The sequence below is a fragment of the Eschscholzia californica genome, unplaced genomic scaffold (genome assembly GCF_041429995.1).
Source record: "Eschscholzia californica isolate CP2 unplaced genomic scaffold, dmEscCali1.0.p SCAF_1, whole genome shotgun sequence".
Lineage (NCBI taxonomy): Eukaryota > Viridiplantae > Streptophyta > Magnoliopsida > Ranunculales > Papaveraceae > Eschscholzia > Eschscholzia californica.
Genome location: NW_028238198.1, coordinates 35,032,762 through 35,053,133, shown reverse-complemented (window position 1 = coordinate 35,053,133; position 20,372 = coordinate 35,032,762). Strand labels below are relative to the sequence as shown.

Sequence of the window (20,372 nt, the reverse complement as noted above, 5' to 3'; positions counted from 1 at the left end):
TTTTCTGCTGAACAGCTGAACCGCGCCTTCAACTCTTAACTCTGAGTAGGGACTCGCCCTCCTGTTCGGAATGTGAGCCAATGAACTTAAATAGCTTTCGTCGAGCCTCTGTCTAATTTTTTTAATAAAGAAAAAAGAGAACAAGGTAGCTCGTTAGCTTTCGAAAGAAATGGCGTAAATAATAAAGGAGTGCCATTCCGATCCCTAGCTGCCGGTGAAGCGGAACCTTCCTCTCCTGCCTCCGGAGATTCGCAGAGGAGGGAGCCAAAGCCGTAGAGTACGTCGGGGAGGGGCTCGTCCGGGATTTGTCTGAACCTAGAAGTCCTTCTATTGGATTCGAAGTTGATCCTGAATCGGCAGGAAGGGCGCGGAAGCTACCGTTTCTAGAATGCAAGCAAGGTAGCTTGCTTACTCTCCGAGTAGCGTGCGTTGGCGGCGAGGAAGGAGGCATTGGAAAGACTAGACCATACTATAGTACAGAGGCATTCGGGAAGCGGCTAGTCGCTTCTGGCGAAGGGTCTGTTCCCACTATCCAAGGATTTACTTGGACCATCACAGAGAGAGGATAGGATTTTTTTACTTTGGTGTGTGTGTGTGTGTGGTCGTTCGACATGCTTTTGGCTGCTCGACTACTAGTTGCTTGGCATGCTTTTGTCCACTTGGTGTGCTTCCGTATGCTTTTGGGGCATGCTCGTCTAGGATTTCAGCAAGGAGCGGGATAAAACATTTCCTCGGAACATAAACATAAACTGAATGTGACCGCTTTATAGCCATCTATAGAAGAAAGAAGCCCGGTTCAATTCCGGGCATTTCCCACATCCCCCATGAGCGAATTGATATATATATATATATATATATATATATATATATATATATATATATATATATATATATATATATATCTTTTGATTATTATGTTATATTCTTAGTGTTTTTAGCCTGTTTAAATTTTGAAGGGCAAAAACTAAAAAAAATTGTCAAATTTGAGAGGCAAAAAAAAATTGAACCAAATTACTCGTAAAAATTAAAACAGAATGCAACAACGGAAAATTGACCATAGAATCACATAGGAATTGAACCCTTTGTAGCATGAAATGAGATTTTCACTATGTCACATTATACAATTGTACCTAAAGTGGGCCCTCGGCTAGAAGGGGGCCTTGTGCAGCGGCACAAGTCAGGGGCGAGTCTACATAGGGGGGGTCGTGGGGGCACGTGCCCCCACGGCTCTAATGTGACTCGTATTTGTTATATTGCACTTGCCACTATATTATGTATCTATAGTTCCAATTTTCACACAAAATTCTTCTCTAGCTCAAGTGGTGAAACACTTAGATTGCATTGTTGAGGTCTTAGGATCGGCCCATACACAACATTTTTTTTTCTTGAATTTCCACTACTTACACTTTTTTCCTAGGATGTCTACTATTTACTTTAGTTGAAAGTATTGTTTGGTGTAAGATGACTGCTTATTGAAAATACTTTATAAAGTGCATGTTTGGTCTAAATTAGTTCTAATTAATTAAACTAAATCAATTTTGGCCTCCTCAAAGTGACGAACTTAATAAAACGACTTCGTAAAGATGATGAATTTTCTAAATAACTCCCTTAATTTTGATTCTATCTGTTTTCAATGACTTGTATTTTGGACTTCAAGATTGTTTTTTTACACGTTTGTTATAGTAAACATGTTAGTAGAAAGAAAATTTGATCTTTATTTTTTTTCCATTACAATCACTTGCTTTTCATCATCTCCACCATCGTTTTCTTAATCTTCACAACTATCTCCTCATCCCTTCCTTTGTTTTTTATTTTAATATTTTTTTTGGAATGTAGTTGGGGGAAAGATCCCTAAACCAAAATGATGAGAAAATTAGAGATTACTTGTTGTACATTAAAATTACCATGGAATATCTAAACTATTAATAAAATTTTGTTGAAAGTTTGTTTTTTGATTCTAGTATGATCGTATACTATGGAATTCCTTCACTAGCCATAACAAAAAAGTGCCCCCACTCAGAAAATATTTTGTCCTCGCCACTGGCACAAGTGGCACCCCTCATCCACACCTCTGGTTATCATGATTCACTTTATCTCACAACTTTAATGCTATTAAACATAGGAAACAACCACCAGTATTCGCATTTACTAAATTTCAATAACTGGCCTAATTAAGTAACCCACAAGATTAGAAAAACTACTAAAAGTTGTGGCACCTTTAGGCTGTAGTTTCTGAAAAAAAAGAGACGTGTTCATCATTCTTCCACTTGACCCGCATAATAGGTATCATGCACTAATTGGTGATAAGTGATTTGTATGGTCATGTGAACTCTTAGTCGGAGATACCACTCATTCATAATTAAAGATCATATGACAAGAATCATAATAGTCACATTCCAATAAATGAATCGTTATTTGAATGTATTGCAATTTGTTTTCTTAATGAGTAATTTATGACAAAGTTACTAGCATCATTCTTTAGTATCACTTTGGATATAAATTTCTTATTCTTTACGTGTGCACAAAGATGACTGGTTATTCAATCACCAAAGAACCGAAATTTTTCAGATAAGGTACATAGTCAAGCATTATATAAGCGAGGCACACTCATACGATCCACATGATCTAAGAACACTTGTGCATGGGATTCTTCTTCTGGCAAATATTCTTCGGAAGGAGGTCTCGACAAGTGAGACTTAGTGCGGGTGTCAACCCGTCGATAGGAGATAGATAGTGAACCTCAATGCATGGGAATTTCCCGCAGTTTACCCAATCAATATATATTGCTTCCTTATTTGGCAATGTCTTAAAGTCCTTAACCATATTAGGGAAGACTCATTAAAACACCACTTCCCACGTTAGGAAAGTAGCTGAGGAAAACACATAATGCAATAAATAATTTGATGGAAGAATGAATTGGCCTTCATTTATACAGAACATTTGGAAGGATAGAAACGATAAGATTTTCAAGGAGGAAAACATATCGAGCACAGTGGATATTGAAGATATAAAAGGAACGGTCTTCCTTTAGATAAGGAAATTAGAGTCTTTTAAATGTCTTTCTTTTACTGATGTAGTAGTGAATTGGGAAGCTTCGAAGTCCTGAAATGTTTGTACTTCCTTAGCTTCCATTTTTCCTCCTTTTTTTTCTTTTCTCTTCGCTTGTACGTTTTTTTCCCCTCTTATATATATTCATTCAAATTAAAAAAAAATATATCTTTGTAACAAGTGATAAAATTAACACATAACTATCATTAATTTTTTTTTCTTAGTTTTTCTCAGCGATGAAGAAAATGTTCAGTTATGTTATTGATGTTACCTGAGAAGGGGATTGTTCGTCTTTAGTTTTCACAGACATAACAATAGGATATTAAACATTAGTAATTACTACTGGAATAATGAAAACGAACACAAAAATCATGAATCTTTAATTTTCAGTGGTAAAAGGTGCAAAATAACTCACATTTTAGGTCTTTTAATTTCTGTTTTAAGAGCATCACGTCCACGGCGAAGATTCATCATCCGTTCTTTAACTGGAATGTGACCAAGCTCATCAAACTCGGATTTGATCGAGAACTGATTTTTTTTACTCAAGAGATCAGCCATTAGTTCCAAATTAAACTCTGTCTCATTGTCGATAGACATGATCGATTTTTCACAGAATCCACCTCTCTAATCTAAAAACCTGAGTTGGTCAGAATTAGGTTTTTAGCATAACTTCAAGATCATTGGAGAAACTTACAGAGAGATTTTTATGCTTTCTAGGGTTCCAAGTAGCGTTTCCCGCTTTGAATAGAGGGAAGTATATGGAGCAGTGAAAATTCCCGCCCTAAATTGTGTGTGAGATTCTGTGCTTCTTCTCTACAGGCAGTTTAGCATAGATGAGCCCCCATCAGGTTTTTTTAATGCTTCTTTTCGTTTTTTAATGTTTCTTTTCGTTTTCTTTTACCCTAATAGGCCCCAACTTTGTGACCGGTTTCCTGCCTAGCCCCCTACTTTATCAAAAGTATTCAGATGGTCCTCTTTTTCAGATTCCGTTATAACACCGTTAACTATTCATCACCTCTCTCTCATCCAACGCAGCGCCTCTCTCTGCCACTTCATCTTCTCTCCACCTCATCATCTTCTCTCCACCTCATCATCTTCACCGGCGAAGGTCGCCGACCGACCAATTTTCCGGTCAGCGACCTTCAAACATTAAAAACTAAAAAAACAATTGTTTTTCTTTGCTCTTTCTCCTGTTCTCTCTCTTCTTTTCCTTTCTTTCTCTCTCTAAACACTCTTCATGATCTATAACTGAAAAACTTGAAATTTTGTCCTAAATCTCGACTGGAGACAAATCCAGTTGGTGCAAATCAATTACATACATGTTACCGAATCAGAGAGAAAAAACTAATAGGAAAATGAAATTTCAAGATTTTATCCAGCCGGAGGTGCTTCTTTATACACCCGAAACACTCCAAGAGCATTGGTGATTGAAGGGATATTGGATTCAATTTCAGCTGGAATTATGGTTTATATGGCTTTAGTGGATTTGATAGCAGTTGATTTTCTTAGTAAAAGAATGAGATTTAGGCTTCAGATTATGTTCTACTTGGCTCTTTTTCTCGGTGCTGGTTCTATGTCTTTGCTTGCAATTTAGGCTTGATTCTTTCATTTGATTGTAGTCTTTATTCAAGAAGAGAAGTAGAGAGAGAAACAGAGAATGAAGGAAGGAGGGAAGAAGGGAAGAAGAGAGAGAGATAAATAGGATTTGGAACAGTACTTGAAAATTAGATATTCAAAACCCTAACCCTAGATTTTATTTGAGAATTGAGAAACGCCAATTTCACCCGATTGTTTCTATTCAAAACCCTAACCCTATATTTTATTTCCCTTCTTCTGTTCCCGCTCAAGCTAATTTTTTTTCTTTCTGCAACACAAATTCGACCATTAATGGGTTCCTTCAACAGCAATAACTCTTCTCAGAGTTACGCTCCTTCGGCACCTTTTATGTACATGAATCTTACAGGGAAGACCACATCAGCAGCAACAATCGTCGTCTTCTTCTCACAATCACAGCGCGCAATATCAACCTGGGTATATGCAGTCTTCATCTTCTTCGCCCTGTGAGGGGTATCCACCGATAGATCAGGCTTCAAGTTCTCGTGGATATTTTCCACCGAGGACTCACCCGGAGATAATAGGAAGTTTTCAGATGGTGGATAAAGATAGATGTGGTTTTATTGATGAAGAAACCAAATGAGCTAAGAGCATCTCCAATGCAAAACTCAAAAAAATCTCTATTCATTCTACGTGTCAAGTTCCAATTGAGATTCTCACTCCTAAGTGGCGTAAATAGAGATCCTCAAATTTTTTTTGTCTCCAATGCAAAACTCGAAACTTATCTTATTTAGTTATGTGTAATAGTTATTTTTGTAAATAAATAATTAGTTATTTTAGAAAATATAGAAGACTCGATTTCTATTGGCTGAAAATCAAATATTGATGAGGTGGACAATTAGAGATATCGCAAGAGGACACTCTAGAAATAGAGTGTCCTCTTGAGATATCTCTATTCCACCCTCGACAAGTCATCTTAGAGATCCAAATAAAGTGTTGCATTGGAGATGGTTTTTAAGAAAAAATTCTAAAAATCCTAAGTGGCACTCGGAGTTTCTAAGATTGAGTGTTGCATTGAAGATGCTCTAAGTTGATGAGAATCGATCTTTTCAAATCTGGTTCGATTTTGTAGTGGTAAAATAAGAGGTAGAAGAATAGAGCAAAGAAAATAATGGAAATTGATGCGATTTGGGGAAGTTTTGATGGTTTGATCTAAGCTCGAAAATCGGAAATCGGGACTAGTCGGCAGACCCGGGCCTAGCTACTAGTCGGGACTACAACGAGACCAGTCGGATTTAATCGGTTATATATATATATTATATATATATATATATAATAATAATAATAACATTATATAATATAATAATAATAATAACATTAAACTAATATATAATATATATTATACAATAATACATAGGTTCCTCATTAGTCTAAAGTTCTAAACTATTTTTATTATTGATAAAAGAAAAGATTGAAGGAAGAACTTCTTTCATATAGTGCCAGCAGCCAAGAGAGAGAAAGAAGGGAGAGATAATCACGTGGTATCTTTTCACCTACTTTTGACAGACATAGAGAGAGAAAGATGAGGCAGGTAGTAAACACTAAACATGAGAGAAAGATAGAGAGAGAAACAAATCAATGTATAAGGAAGAAAAGAGATGAAATGATTGAGAAGGAAATCGAAGGTGACGGAGACTGTTATTGAACTTCTTACTCTTCTCCTCTAATTCTCTAATGTTTCTTCTTTTATCTTCAATGGTTGCTGCTATAGCCTATTAGGGCAAGAAGTAGTAGAGAGAGAGAGAGGGGGACGGCTGCATAAGGAAAGAACATTAAAACCCTAACTTTAAGTTGGGGTTTTGAAAAAAAAAAAAAAAATAGCTGCTGCCCGAGCCGAGTTAGTCGGCGCCTAGCCAGCCGGGTAGTCGGCTCTAGTCGGCTCCTGGGCGCCTGCTAACTCGGCTGCTGAAATCGACTAGCTGACCGAGTGCTAGCCGATTAGTGTGTAAGCGGCGCCTAGGCGCCGCTTTTTAAAGCATAGGGTTTGATTTTAGGGTTTTCATCATCAATTAAGATTGGTGAAGTAGTAGTAATTAGTTGTTCCTTGTGGTTTCTGGTAGTCGTATTTCTGATGTATTGTTGTTGTGAGATGAGTTTGATGTTGGATCTCGCTTCCGAGCAGCCATGTCTCTTTCCCTCTCTACAAATGAAGTTAAAGATGATTGATAATTGGAGCAAAGAAATTTAGGAGTCATAGCAAGATATTAGAGAGAGAGAGAAGAGAGAGGAGAGAGAAGAAAAGTTTTTTTTTTAATGTTTAAAGGTCGTCGCCCGGAAAATTGGTCGGCCGGCGACCTTTGCCGGTGAAGATGGCGAGAAGATGAAGTGGCATAGAGAGGTGATGAGTTGGATGAGAGAGAGGTGATGACTAGTTAACAGTGTTATAACGGAATCAGAAATTTGATAGAGTTGGATGAGAGAGATGATGATTAGACTTTGATAGATAGATTGTGAACTTTTCTCTAAAATCTTCTCTCTCCAATAGTTGTGTGACGAGAGGGATTTCTTTCTGAGAAATTTCCACACCTTTTCTGAACTCATAACTGGTTTTTATATAGGCATTACCTTAGTAGAGTTCTACTCAAATAAGGAATCCTACAAGTCCCTCAGAAAAGATAAGCATAAGTTAGAGTTTAATCTAACTGAAAAACCTAATTAGGGATAAAACCCTAATTAGGGTTTTCTTATGCTATGGCAGGCCAGACTTGCCCCTAATGGGCTTAGTCTGTCCGGCCCAACCCCATTAAGTGGCCGGTCAGGGATCTCCCTTTAAGGGAATCCCTTGTTTGCCCTTAAAAGTGGGTTTTGCTCTTTTCAGACTTCCTCTTCGAGCCCGATACTTTTCTATCTTTTGAGTATCATCAGACTGGATCATATCCATCTTTATACTAGTTCCCATCAGTCTATTCTCACTGTTCAAGTTACCATTCTTTATGTGTAACCCTTTGTAGGATCCGGTCTATCTTAGTCGCGGATAACCGAAGTGATCCGACAATCGTAAGAGGCTTCTAGCTAAGCATTACGAATCCTAATTGAACCATATTGATTGATCTTCCAAATAAGGTCATCATTATCCTATAAGCCAAATTGTAGGCATTGCCATCTTGGTCGAAGGACACTCCTTCGGAAGGTTATACCTTCAGACCTTTAGGATATATTTCTATCAGGAAGGTCATACTTTCAGACTTAGAATATATCTCTTTCAGTCTCCAACTTGTACTTATAACAAATGCAATACTCGATTCCCATGTCTTTTCATTTCTCATCTGATACGTCTCATTTTATCAGACTTTCTTGATCGGGAGGACAAACTGTTAAATCAAATAATTAGTCCATTTGAGCACGGCCATGCATTTCCAGTTGTCACTCCTCGTGCCCTAGAGATACTTTATCTTAACTCTCGTTTCCATTCTTGTACTCCCACTTAGCTTAATGTCTATCATGTCTTACCTGGCCTGCATCTTTATAACCTCCTTTTATGGCGCGGCGTTTGACGGGACCAAAGTTCGACATTCCTTACATAAGATGAGCGAGTACTCATGTTTCGAGGAATCTCTCCGATTTGCTAAATGAGAGTCATGACGTTGATATCTTCAACTCTTAAAGCACTCTCACTTGGTGGGTTTCCAGTGTATCTTTATACACCCATGAAGTTGACTTGAATACCCTTATTCCTATAGCCCAAGAAATAGCGCTATCTTGTCAATTACTCATGTTAGTCTTCTTAAGTCATTGTTGTCCAACCAATGACCTGGACTAGGGATGTAATATAATGGAAGGCTTTCATGTTCACTTAGCAGGATTTCTTTCATTAGACCACATATCTAATAAACCTACATGAAACTTTTCACTATTTTAGATTGTCGTCTAAATTCTAAACTACAATTTAGATGACGAAATAAACTAATTTATTTCGGACAACAAGAGTTTGTAAAAGTGGGTTCCCTACGTAAACTACTTTACGTGCCCAGTTTTACAAGTCTTTTAGGGCAGTCTTTCGTGACCCTAATTCCATAGATTCGCACATCTTCCATGTTCGATCTAGGGTGACAGTTTAGTTGTTGATTCAGTCCACGTTTTGTTTCACTTTTCTTTATTATTATCTTGGTGAAGAACGTCTACGATAATATCAGTTCTTAAACAGGGACTAAAACTTCCTAAGTACTAATTATAAATTTCGACACTAGTAGAGTTTGCAACGACTCCCACTGTAAAAAACCCTTTTCCACCTGGTTGTCCTTCCTAAAAGATTCTTATCTTCATATTCAGAAGATTGCTTTTATGACTTTCTTCAACTTCCACTTTCAGAGATTCTCTCCTAGATGTTCGAAGTATCTTAGGAATCTCTTGTTATTTATGGGTGACGACATTAAATACTTCTGTATTTCTGGATGTGCGGGTAAACATCGATCATCTTTATTGTCGATCTCATGTCTCGTGACGTCAGTGTTTCTCTCATGTGTGCCTTTGCTCATCAGAACTTCCAAATTCTGATTTTTTGTTAAGTAGTGTTCCATGAGAGATGGTAAAATCTCTTTCTAAGAGTATTTCTAGTTAGACCTTTTTAAAACTGCTTTTGAACGAGTCTTATCATCTGTTAATCTATAACTGTATAGATTTCAATGCCCATTTAATTTTATTTACCCTCGTCTGGTGTCCTATTAAGCTAGTTCCTTAACTTTTCTCACTTCTAGTATGTCTCATGACGTAACTCCCACTTACCCTCTTGTCTTGACAAGAGTCTAATTATTCTTATCAGAAAATCAACCCTCGAGTTTCTTTATGAATGTTAGATATCAACTCTAACTTTTGTTCCTTTTTGGCTCTTAGCCAATTTTCAGAGTCTGGTTCTGCTATAGTTTTTGTGGGTCTTTTGAAGGCTCACTGGGGTTTTGGACAATATTGTAGAACCTTCTGAACTCTTTTAAGAAGTTACTTGGTGAGTTTCTCTTACTCCCATTTAGTGTTCTTTTGTTGCTCGGTTCGAATCTGATTCGAATATTTCTCCCACTTGTCTTTTTGAATCACTCCTTTCAAGGAAGACACCATCGAGAGCAACAACCTAATTTTGTTTCGATGTTTGTGGGAAAGACATTTTAGAACTTCTTTTAAAAAATCCATTCACGTATGGAATTTTTTTGTTTCTTTATCGCAGTCTAAGGTTTAGTGGGTATGCAGCTTGTATTTAGACATTGTAGTTTCGGAAGACATGTTATGACTAGGACTCTTGATTTCATCAACATTTTTTTAGTCGTTTAGATTCATTACTTGATTTAGGTCAAGTTTCTAAAACCTTTTCCTAAATTCGAGTACTTAGTTTATTCTAGTCACATTAACCATAATCTTATGTCTAACATAATTATTAGTGATTAATTGACCTCTGTTTTGTCATGAGAGATCTTGTTAGACTAGTTAGGTTGAACCATGTTTATTCTTTCAAATTTCATGTTCATCCTAGTTGTCTGACTAAATTAGAATAACTAATTGAATCGATAGGTCTTTATGTTTCTAAGTTAAAATAGGCACCCTTCGGAGAACATCATAAAATATTAAAACTAAATACTTTATTTCTCATAAATCCAATTCTAGAGAAGATGTTCAAAGAAAAAGAAAATACTAAAATCTAATGAAATTAATGTCTATAGGAGGCTAAAATCCTTTTTGAGCCTTTTCAGCAACCATTGTTTTTTCTGCTCTTTGACAGGTTCGTCTCCTATCAGTTAAATACTCAGCTCCCACTTGCTCCTGTCATTCATATTGAAATGAGCATTAGGTATCCAATACCTTTAAGGGAAATGTGTTTAATTGAATCAACTTTTAATATTTTTATCTTTTGCGAAAACTACCGTTCCGTTTTTCTTGTCTTCCAGGAATTTGGGATAGTTTCCCTTCCAATGGCCTATGCCATCACAGTAGAAACATTTGGAGTCAGAAGAAGAGTTTTTGGTTTTGGAAACTTGTTTGCCCTTTGCTTTGCCGAATTTGCTTTTGTTCTTCTGTTTTCATTCCCTTTTAAATCCTTTGTCCTTCCGAACCATTAGAACTTCTTTCTTTGGTTCAACTACTACGATATTCTCCTCGGTTGTCTGGAGCATTGCGTGTAGTTCCTCCAAAGATTTGTCTCATCCATTTATATTGTAGTGCATTATGAATTGATTGAACGCATTATGAAGTGAATGCAGGATGATATCAGTGGCGAAATCCCGGCCATGATCGACTCCAAGTCGTGCTAGTTTCTCAAAAAGACTGATCATTTTGAAAACATGTGGCCCTACAGGCTTACCCTTTTCAAGGCGTCAATCTAGTATTGCCTTTGACGTCTCGTACTTCTCCATTCTGGACTTCTTTTGGAACAATTCCCTAAGTTGTCCTATCATGGTGTAAGCATCTATGTGTATGAACTTATCTTGAATATTGGGTTCCATGGTTCCTAACATTAAGCACGTTACGGGCTCCGATTTCCTCTGAAGTCTCTTTTCTTGCTCCTTTTCCTCATTAGTGGATTCTTCTATGATTATCGGAATAGGAGTGTCTAAAACAGCTGCATTGTTTTCGGATCTGAGGACGAGCCCCAAGTTCTGATCCCATACTTTAAAGTTATCCCCTTTCTCAATAAGCCAACAGATGTTGACATTTTCTATTTTTGTCATAATTAAACTACATGTAAAGAACGCAAAGTGACTTTAAGCTTGTTATCCTATCAAAATCCTAATTTTTCCATATTATTCAAGAATCTTTTTCCCTTGTTTGAATAATACGATTCCAAGATCCCAATTCTTCGAAGTTAAGCGTACTAGGGCACTGTCCTTAACTCCGTCGTCTTGGTGAGTAACATCTTTATTGATCATACTCCTATGACTCTTGGTTAATTAGTTTCACATTTGAGTGTCAAACTAATCATTTGCCTCGACATCCAAAATCTTTTTGCTGACTCGTTGAGTAAAACTAGTTTAGACGCGAAGAACTCTTCATAGATCTACCCGTATTGTCCCCAGGTAAAGATGGCACCCTGCGGAGGCAGACCCACCATCGATGAACAAGGGCTCAACAGGTATCTTATTTCTGGGTAGGCTTATACTCAAAATTTCTTTTAAGGGATTATTACGTATTTTATCAAGTTTGCGTTACTGTGAACTCTGTCGTAACCATTAGTGAGTTATACGTAAGTTTTTATGTGAATTTTCTTAAGGTTTTATCTTAAAACCCTAGTATAGCCTCCTAAAAGATCTTATCTTTTAGTTTAATTCTTGTTCGCTTAATGGTTCGTTTGGATTTTCGTCCTTGAACCACCATTGATTACGACCACTCGAATCATGATCTCATCATTCGATTCATCAATGGCTTCTATAGACCTTATACTCTAAGTATTATTCGGGCACATACTCGTTTGTGCTTAGAAACAAGAATCGTTAACTTAACTAAAGGTAATACTACACTACACATTCACATGTATATACATACAAATATATGACTTTCATAAAATAAAGTATGTATCCTAGATTCGTTTGTAGGTTTTGCTATGTTACGTATAGTTAATTGTGAGATATTGTGACATTCCTATGTCTAATGGGCTTTCTAAGCCTATTTTTGTAAAATTCAGACTAATGGCCCATTTAGTTTCTTCCATAATGATTTCTAAACTCAATTTTGAGAAAACTCCTTTTGAGCTCTCGGATGGCCCGGGTCAATGTCGAAAAAATTATGTTTTAGAATCGAAGAAAAACTAAGAAAATCTCTCACTCGAGTCAAGGCCCAATGGGCCCAAGTCAGACTCGAAAAGACTCAAGTCAAACTTGGTTCTTTGACTAGTCTCGGTCTAAGCTAGTCAATGGTCCGGACTTATAGGGACGGATGCCAAGACTATCTCGATTGGAACATGTTGGACGGTAGGCCGTCTCGGACTCCTAGTCCGAAACGTGCTTGGACATACCAGACGCGTCTGGACGTTCCAGTCACACTCTAAGTGCGTCTGGAAGCTTCCAGACGCATCTAGACGGGTCTGGACACGCGTCCTTGGTTTAGGTCTAGGACCGAGACCAATTAGGACTCCCAGACGCGTACGTCTCGGACAGTCCTAGTCCGTCTCGGATTGGGACTTCCCAGACGCTTCCAGGACGTGTCTGGGATGCCCGAGATTTAATCTCGGACTCCCAGTCCTGTTGGGAGTAGGAGTCCTGATCTTACTAGGACCGGGACTTCCTGTCCCGTGTTCCACGGTCTCGTGACGTTGTTCTGGCCGGTCCGACCTATAAGTTTTTGGATTTTTTAAAAAACTTCCAAACGACTGTCTTCTTCCTACTGTTTTTCATGGAAAAACTTTTGTTTTTCCATTATTCAACACCAAAACTTCATGATTTTGAAACCCGTTTTTCAAAATTTATAATCTGTTAGATCCATTTTCGAAAACTTTTTTCAAAAACATCAAAATCTAATGATTCTATGCATTGAAACTCTTTCAAATACGTATTTGATTATGTCTAAATCTAATTCAAAATAATCAAAGTTTTGTCCGAATCTCTATTCAAACAATTCTATCTATCAATCCCAAGTTTGAATCTAGTTCATTCTAGCCAGAGATAGTTTCATGCAAACGGCTCGTGATGCCACTGTTGGGAATTACATGTGTCTAATACATATCCTAATCATGTTACTAGTATTGTAAGCGAAATCTCAATCATCATATGATTAACACTATGTTGTCCAGGATCTATAAATGAACTAGAAGGAAGAAGAATACCTTTATTCGCTTTCCCACGAACTAAATTCCGACCAGTATTCAGAAGATATAGCGCTTCAAGTGTAACTCTTCTACTTGAGACACCGAGTGTATAACTTGAACTCCCTCCTTTCAGCCAGCTAGGACCTTCTTGAAGGTTGAGATGAAGAACTCCTTCTTCTAGACCTTGATAGATATATTGAGAACTTTTCTCTAAAATCTCCTCTCTTTAATAGTTGTGTGAAGAGAGGGATTTCTTTCTGAGAAATTTTCACACCTTTTCTGAACTCATTACTTGCCCTTATATAGGCATTACCTTAGTAGAGTTCTACTCAAATAAGGAATCCTACAAGTCCCTCAGAAAAAATAAGCATAAGTTAGAGTTTAATCTAACTGAAACTCCTAATTAGGGATAAAATCCTAATTAGGGTTTCTTTATGCTATGGTTGGCCAGACTATCCCCTAATGGGCTTAGTCTGTCCGACCTAACCCCATTAAGTGGCCGGCCAAGGATCTCCCTTTAAGGGAATCCCTTGTTTGCCCGTAAAAGTGGGTTTTGCTATTTTCGGACTTCCTCTTCGAGCCCGATTCTTTTCTATCTTTTGAATATCATCAGACTGGATCATATCCATCTATATACTAGTTCTCGTCAGTCTATTCTCACTGTTCAAGTTACCATTCTTTATACCAAACATTATTTTTCTCCACTTCTAAAATATTTCAATTGTCATGATCAAAACATTAATCACATTATTATTCAAATAAAATGATAGCTCGAGCACCTTCACTTAACAAAGTCCTTACTAATTGAACAGATGGAAAGAAATAAAACAAAAAAATTGCCCCGAAAAAAATTTCTCAATATCTATCATATTTCTCCTTGAAGTTAGTTGTATTCAAGCTATTCAGGTCAAATAAAGCTAACCGTACTTCCCACTTTACTTATTCACTATTCATACAACCACATACAATCGATCGCCTAAACTATAAAATACTATCGAATTTTCATTAGCCAACTACCTTTGAATCCTTTTATTGATAGAGAAAATATTTTTAAAGAGTCATAAAAACCTGAGTTAACTTGGTTCCATACAAATCGGTGGCATTAACGGGAGCATCCTCCTTAATTAAGAGTCAAAGAACTGCACCCCTCACATCATTCTTGTGTAATAACATACGCCCAATACAATCCGACGCATTCACACCACGTCCATGCTAATAAAATTGAAGTGAGAACCTCTACAATTTCATATTCTCTTGAAGTATTCAAAGAAATAGTAGCTTCTTCAACAATATTTGAAAGGGATTATTACCAATAATATAATATTTATTTGAATTACTATCTAGGAGAAACCTAGTTAAAAAAATTCAAGGCAAACAAATCGAAATAATTTTAGTCCTAAACTACAAATTCATTGAATTTTAGAAGGACGTCTTAAGTAAAGTTCAAAAAAGGTCCGTCCAATATAGATGCATCATTGATCTACATGCTACTCTACAATTTTAAAAGAAAACAGAAAATAAGTTTGATTTTATTGTTAAGAAAGTGTACCTGAAAATTTATTTTCGCAACCCGCTCGATAATTTCTCCTTCGAAGTACGGTGTTTGTAGTTCCCCTCATATGAGCAGGTTAAATTTGAAGCTACCTCTCTCCCTGTAACATCAGAATAGAAAATTTCATTTTGAATGCTAACAATCTAATATCGCCGCACCTTGAGATAGTTGGAAGTTACATCTAATACATTAACAAAATAAGTTTGCATTGGATGTAGTGAATAATCAAAGAGAATTCATCTGTAGATTAGATGAATGAGGAATTATAAATAGACCGCATTGAGATATCATCGTTATTCATGACGTGTGTACCTTCCGAGGCATTTCTAAGAACTTCCAAGAGAAAGATATAAAAGAAAAAATATTCACTAAATCGAAGCAACTAATGGTTAAGAAGGTAGAATCGAAGAACTCACCAATTGTAGTTGAAATAGAAGAATTAAGATTCTGAAGGTCGATGAAGTCCTGTTTTAGTGTAAGAATAAATAGTTAGTAAACCCCAAGTTGCATGCAATATTAATCTAGCATGCAATATTAATCTAGCACGAGTTTGTAAGGCATTTTTCTATACATATGACATTGAAAGATTGTTGAAAAAAAAATTCTGATGCGAGAAACTCTATTGTTTAAGTCAACATTCACTACGAAGAGTATTACAAAACTCTAATCAAAATGAAGAGTATCATGTAATAACAAACTTTTCATCAAAATAAAAGAAAAAGAAAGGGAGATGTGATTCTACAAGAGTATTACAAAACTTTAATCAAAACGAAGATAACAGAGCATCTAACACGAGTCTGTAAGCCATTTCTCCATACATATGACATTGAAAGACTGCTGAAAAAAAAAATCTTGATGCGAGAACTGCTATTACTTAAGTCAACATTCACTACAAAGAGTATTACACAACTCTAGTCAAAATGAAGAATACCGTAAAATAACAAACTTTTCATCAAAATAAAATAAAAGGAAAGGGAGATGTGATTGTTCAAGAGTATTATAGATCTTTAAGCAAAATGAAGATAACCTACTTTTTCATCTGGTTCTTTTCCCGTTGTCGATTTCTCACTTACCACTTTAATAATAGCACTAAAAGAACACTACCAAAAGAATACCTATAAAGATGATCTAAAAGATCGCACTTCAAAAGTCAAGTCTTCAAATAAATTATATGGAACGTATTAGAAAGCATCAAGTTGCCCACAAATTTCTCTGTAGTTTTTTTTTTAACCCGGATCCTTTTAATTTCATTCTAAAGTTTGATGGCAAACTTATAAAAAATCTCTTCTTTTGACTCTAAAACGAACACATTACATTCAGTCTGTGGATCTCAAATGCAACCTTAAAGTAACTAATCCAGACATTACATTCAGGCCACGAAATTCAACTTTATAGTTAGAAAACATAAACGTCAATGAACAGACTTACCACCATAAATTCAATAGTTACTTTCTCTGGTAGTTGGTATATTTTAACCAAAAGAAATGCTAATCAAGAGAACAGTTGATAGGACGTCACCATTAATTTTCACAGATTTTGGTGTCTCGTTCTTGTCACATTGGTGATCATATGCAACCCAAAAGGCATCTGGTAGACAACTAAGGATTGCACTACAAAATCACACATGGGCACTATATGTTTTAGCCACTATATACTACTATATACTACTATAGGATAGAGAGAGACACCAAAATTTTCACAGATTTTGGTGTCTCTCTCTATCCTCTCTCTCTCTATCTATATACTACTATTCTGGTTTAGCCACTATATGTTTTATACTTTGAGTATGCTTTTGAAACTAGTAAACTTTTAGAGAGGTACATCAGAAACAATATAGTTAGATATAAAAATGCTCAATAATCCCTGCCATAATCCCGACCAGTTACGTGGTCTAGCCAAATTTAGTGAGCGGATAGACAATTGCTTTTCTCGGCAAAGGATAGTTGTGAACAAAAAGTTGAGTGCGCTGAAGTTGCATCTTCCTTATTCCTGCTTCTTGTTAATGGATAAAGTAACCAACCAGGGAGAAGAAATATAATAAATTGGTTTAAAAGATTTAGATAACGGATAAGAATGAAGAATGTTTACAAAGTTGTGCGAACTCGAAGAAGGATTGCAAGAAACACGGGGAGAATTATGAGTTGAGAGATTCCTACAAGTTCTACCGTATGCAGTTTCATACACTGGGTGAGTTGGAAGACCGACATACAGATAATTTTTTGGCTGACTGCTTAACCCATTCAAGATTAAAAGTTGGTGGTGAAACAGATGTTCCTAGCTTATCATTATTATTTGAACTCCCCATCAGCCATCTATCATCATTATTTGAACTCCCCAAGATGTACAAATACGACGATCACAACCCACCATGTATTAAAGTTCGCATAGGCATTTCACCAAACATGTAGTGTGCACAAACATTTCATCATGAAAAACAAAATTTAAAAAGATCAAAATTCAAGGAAGCACAAACAAATTTTGAGAATTGATCGACTGAACTCAAAGAAAATTCAGAGAAGACAAAACCGAAATAAAAAAATTCAAGAGAACAGAAGAATGATTCAGATAAACAAAAATGGAATGTTAAGAAAATAAAAAAAACCTTGCCAGCGTCGATTGATTCCCTAGACGAAGAAGAGCAAACAGACTCTGAGAAGTGATCGACTGAATTCAAAGAAAATTCAGAGAACAGAAAACCGAAAAAAATTAAAAGAACATAAGAATGATTCAGAGAAACATAAATCGATTTAGAAGAAAAAATATTGACCTTGCCTGCGTCGACTACCAAACGAATGATGCAAAAAAAAATTCTAAAGTAGAGAATCGATCGTTTTTATGGAGGGAAGTGAGAAGTGGCATGTTCGAGAGAAGAGATGCGTCTGTCCGTGAGAAGTGAGAAGCTGAAAAGATACGTTTCTACAAGCGCTCGCGTGGTATGAGTGACTCAATCCAGCGATGGATGAGAGCGCTGATGTGGGACGGACGGTCGGATTTATCCAGGGGTTTGTCCCCGTCAGCACCCATCCACCTTTTTTATTACTAGGGTATAGCCTGTGCCCGTAGGGCACAAAAATTTCTATATTATGTTATACAAAATTATCGAATATTTTGGTCCTATACAAATATTCAAGTAATAAAAATATATTTTAAAAATAATAACAGAGATTATATTTAGTTGTTTGAAGGCAGAAAAGAGGAAAGAGAGAAAAATAGTTAGAGATTTTATAGGGAGTGGGTAGTTATTCTCACTTTTCCACCTTTATCCTTTAAAAACCCGTTAAAAAGAAGGGTCGTGATTTACAGAAAAGAATTGGACGACCCAGATTTATAGATGAAAGTTATGACATGGCATGAAAACCTATGTCATTTGTCATATAGATATATACATACTAGGCATAACCTCCCCCGTAGGGCGGGAGCTTGTCTCTTACGAAATGGAGATAGTGGACCAATGAAATTGATATCATTAGTACAATTGTCTACAATTTTTTTGCTTAACGCATTATATGTAACTACGGCTAGCTAGAACGCCTTATATCATACATGAATCGAAAACAATTAGTGTTGTGTTCCAATAAAACATCATTTATTATGACAAATCTTGTCGAAATGAAGTTGTTTTAGGTGATGAATGAGACAAAAAATTGGTCAAAAAAAAAAAGAATGAGATAAAAGTTTAAGCAACATAATACAAAAAATTAAGCAGCAAAATAATCATGAAAGAAATTGCATTACATAATTAGATAAAGGATTCCCTCTAACATGCCTTCATCTAGGAGGTTGAAAGTGGGTGTGTAAATTGATTTTGTGAATAGTGGTTTGAATTCTAAAATTATTAAGAACATAACTAAGAAGAATTTGAATTATATAAGGCGAAAAGACCCATATGGGAGAGTCCGCAGATGTACTCGAGACACAAACTTCTTCCGCTGGACTATGACAAATAGTGTTTTCATCATCATCGTCGTCATCATCTACCGAAAACATTTCCTTGAGTAAATCATGAGTAGAGGTGGGTTTTCTTATTTCCGCACGGATATTACCAACTGCATGGACATCATTGGAGATAATTTTTTATGAAAATGTAACTGAACAAAATAGCTCGACTTTTATTGTATCGTTAGAAGCTTATATCGACTTTCATAGTCAGCTTTCCTTGCTAAGAATTTGACATGATGAGAACTGTAGTACTATAAGGCTTGCCGCAAAAATCTTCTATGTACGTTTGATGAGACATGAAAATGTCCCATCTGAATCTCATAACTCGGGTTAGTTAGTCCATTTCGGACAGTTACTCTGATGAGTTGTGTGTTTTTCTTTCCAGGAGTCTTTTAAGGAGTCGAGCGCGAAAAACAGATAAAAACATGAGAAAGATACGCAAAAGGGCATTTTGGTCATTTGGAGATTCTGGTAATTTTGATCGAGGTTGACACTCCGATGAAAAGTAGAGTCCAAGACGAACTCATAGGTGAAAAATAGAAGTCAAACCGGAGTCCAGGCGAGCAAAATAGAGCAAGTCAAAGTTTGGGTCAGAGTCAATTGACTAAATTGAAGCAAATCATTCTTTATAGGCACGTGGCACAGATCGGGGACCAGATGTGACGGTACAGATTAGTCGTGGTAGACTGTTAGGCAACTGCGGTACGGCTATTGGGATTTGATTTATTACTGATTCAGCATTACGGAAGCCGACTTACTACTGTGGGCCAAGCGAATCTAACGGAATAGATAAGAGCTTACGGACCGGACGACTTTTCTACTACGTAGCAATTTAATAGAGGGGTTGGGCAAAAGGCCCAATCCTTAACCCAAAACAAGAAGCAGGTCCACTACAGGAAAAGAATAAGGGGCAGGTCCAATGGTCAGGAGGTGGGGGTAGAATTTCCAAAACACCCTTCTTCTTTTTGAAATTTACGAAACGGTCATCGAAAAATTCCCGGGAAACTCTAAAATTTCTAAGAAATAATCTGACACGCCTCCCATCATACAGTGTACTTTCCATAAATTTACAAAATTGCCACCGAAAAATTCCCAGGAAATGCGAAATTTTTTGAAAAATAGTCTGGCGCACCTGACATTAAACCTTGTACTGTCCACAAATTTACAGAATTGCCATTACAAAATTTACCAACTTGCCATTTTCGTTCTTTTTTCTAGATTTATTTCTTATTTCTTTTTTATTTTCTCCCACACATATTTCTCTCTCCAATCTTTTTAAATTTCTCTCTCCAATCTCAACAAATTTCGTTCTTTTTTCTAGATTTATTTCTTATCTCTTTCCAATCTCAACAAATTTCTTCATTTTTGGTAGTTTTTCTTGAATTTGTACAAGGAAATTTTCTTGTGTACCGGGAATTATTTAGTGTACTGGCCATTTTTTGGATGTGTACTATACATTTTTGTATTGGAAATTTGCTTGTGTACTGGGAATTGTTTTGT

At 36.4% G+C, this 20,372-nt stretch overlaps 1 long non-coding RNA gene across 1 annotated transcript; it reads right to left on the bottom strand.

Annotated features, from left to right (window-relative positions):
• Nucleotides 1–14,224: 14,224 nt before the first annotated feature.
• On the bottom strand, nt 14,225–17,820 carry LOC147566368 (uncharacterized). Its single transcript, XR_015237415.1, has 3 exons — nt 15,350–17,820; nt 14,931–15,033; nt 14,225–14,593 (listed from the first exon to the last, which is right to left on the bottom strand). It is a non-coding gene; the product is annotated as an uncharacterized LOC147566368 (long non-coding RNA).
• Between the last annotated feature and the right edge of the window lie 2,552 nt (nt 17,821–20,372).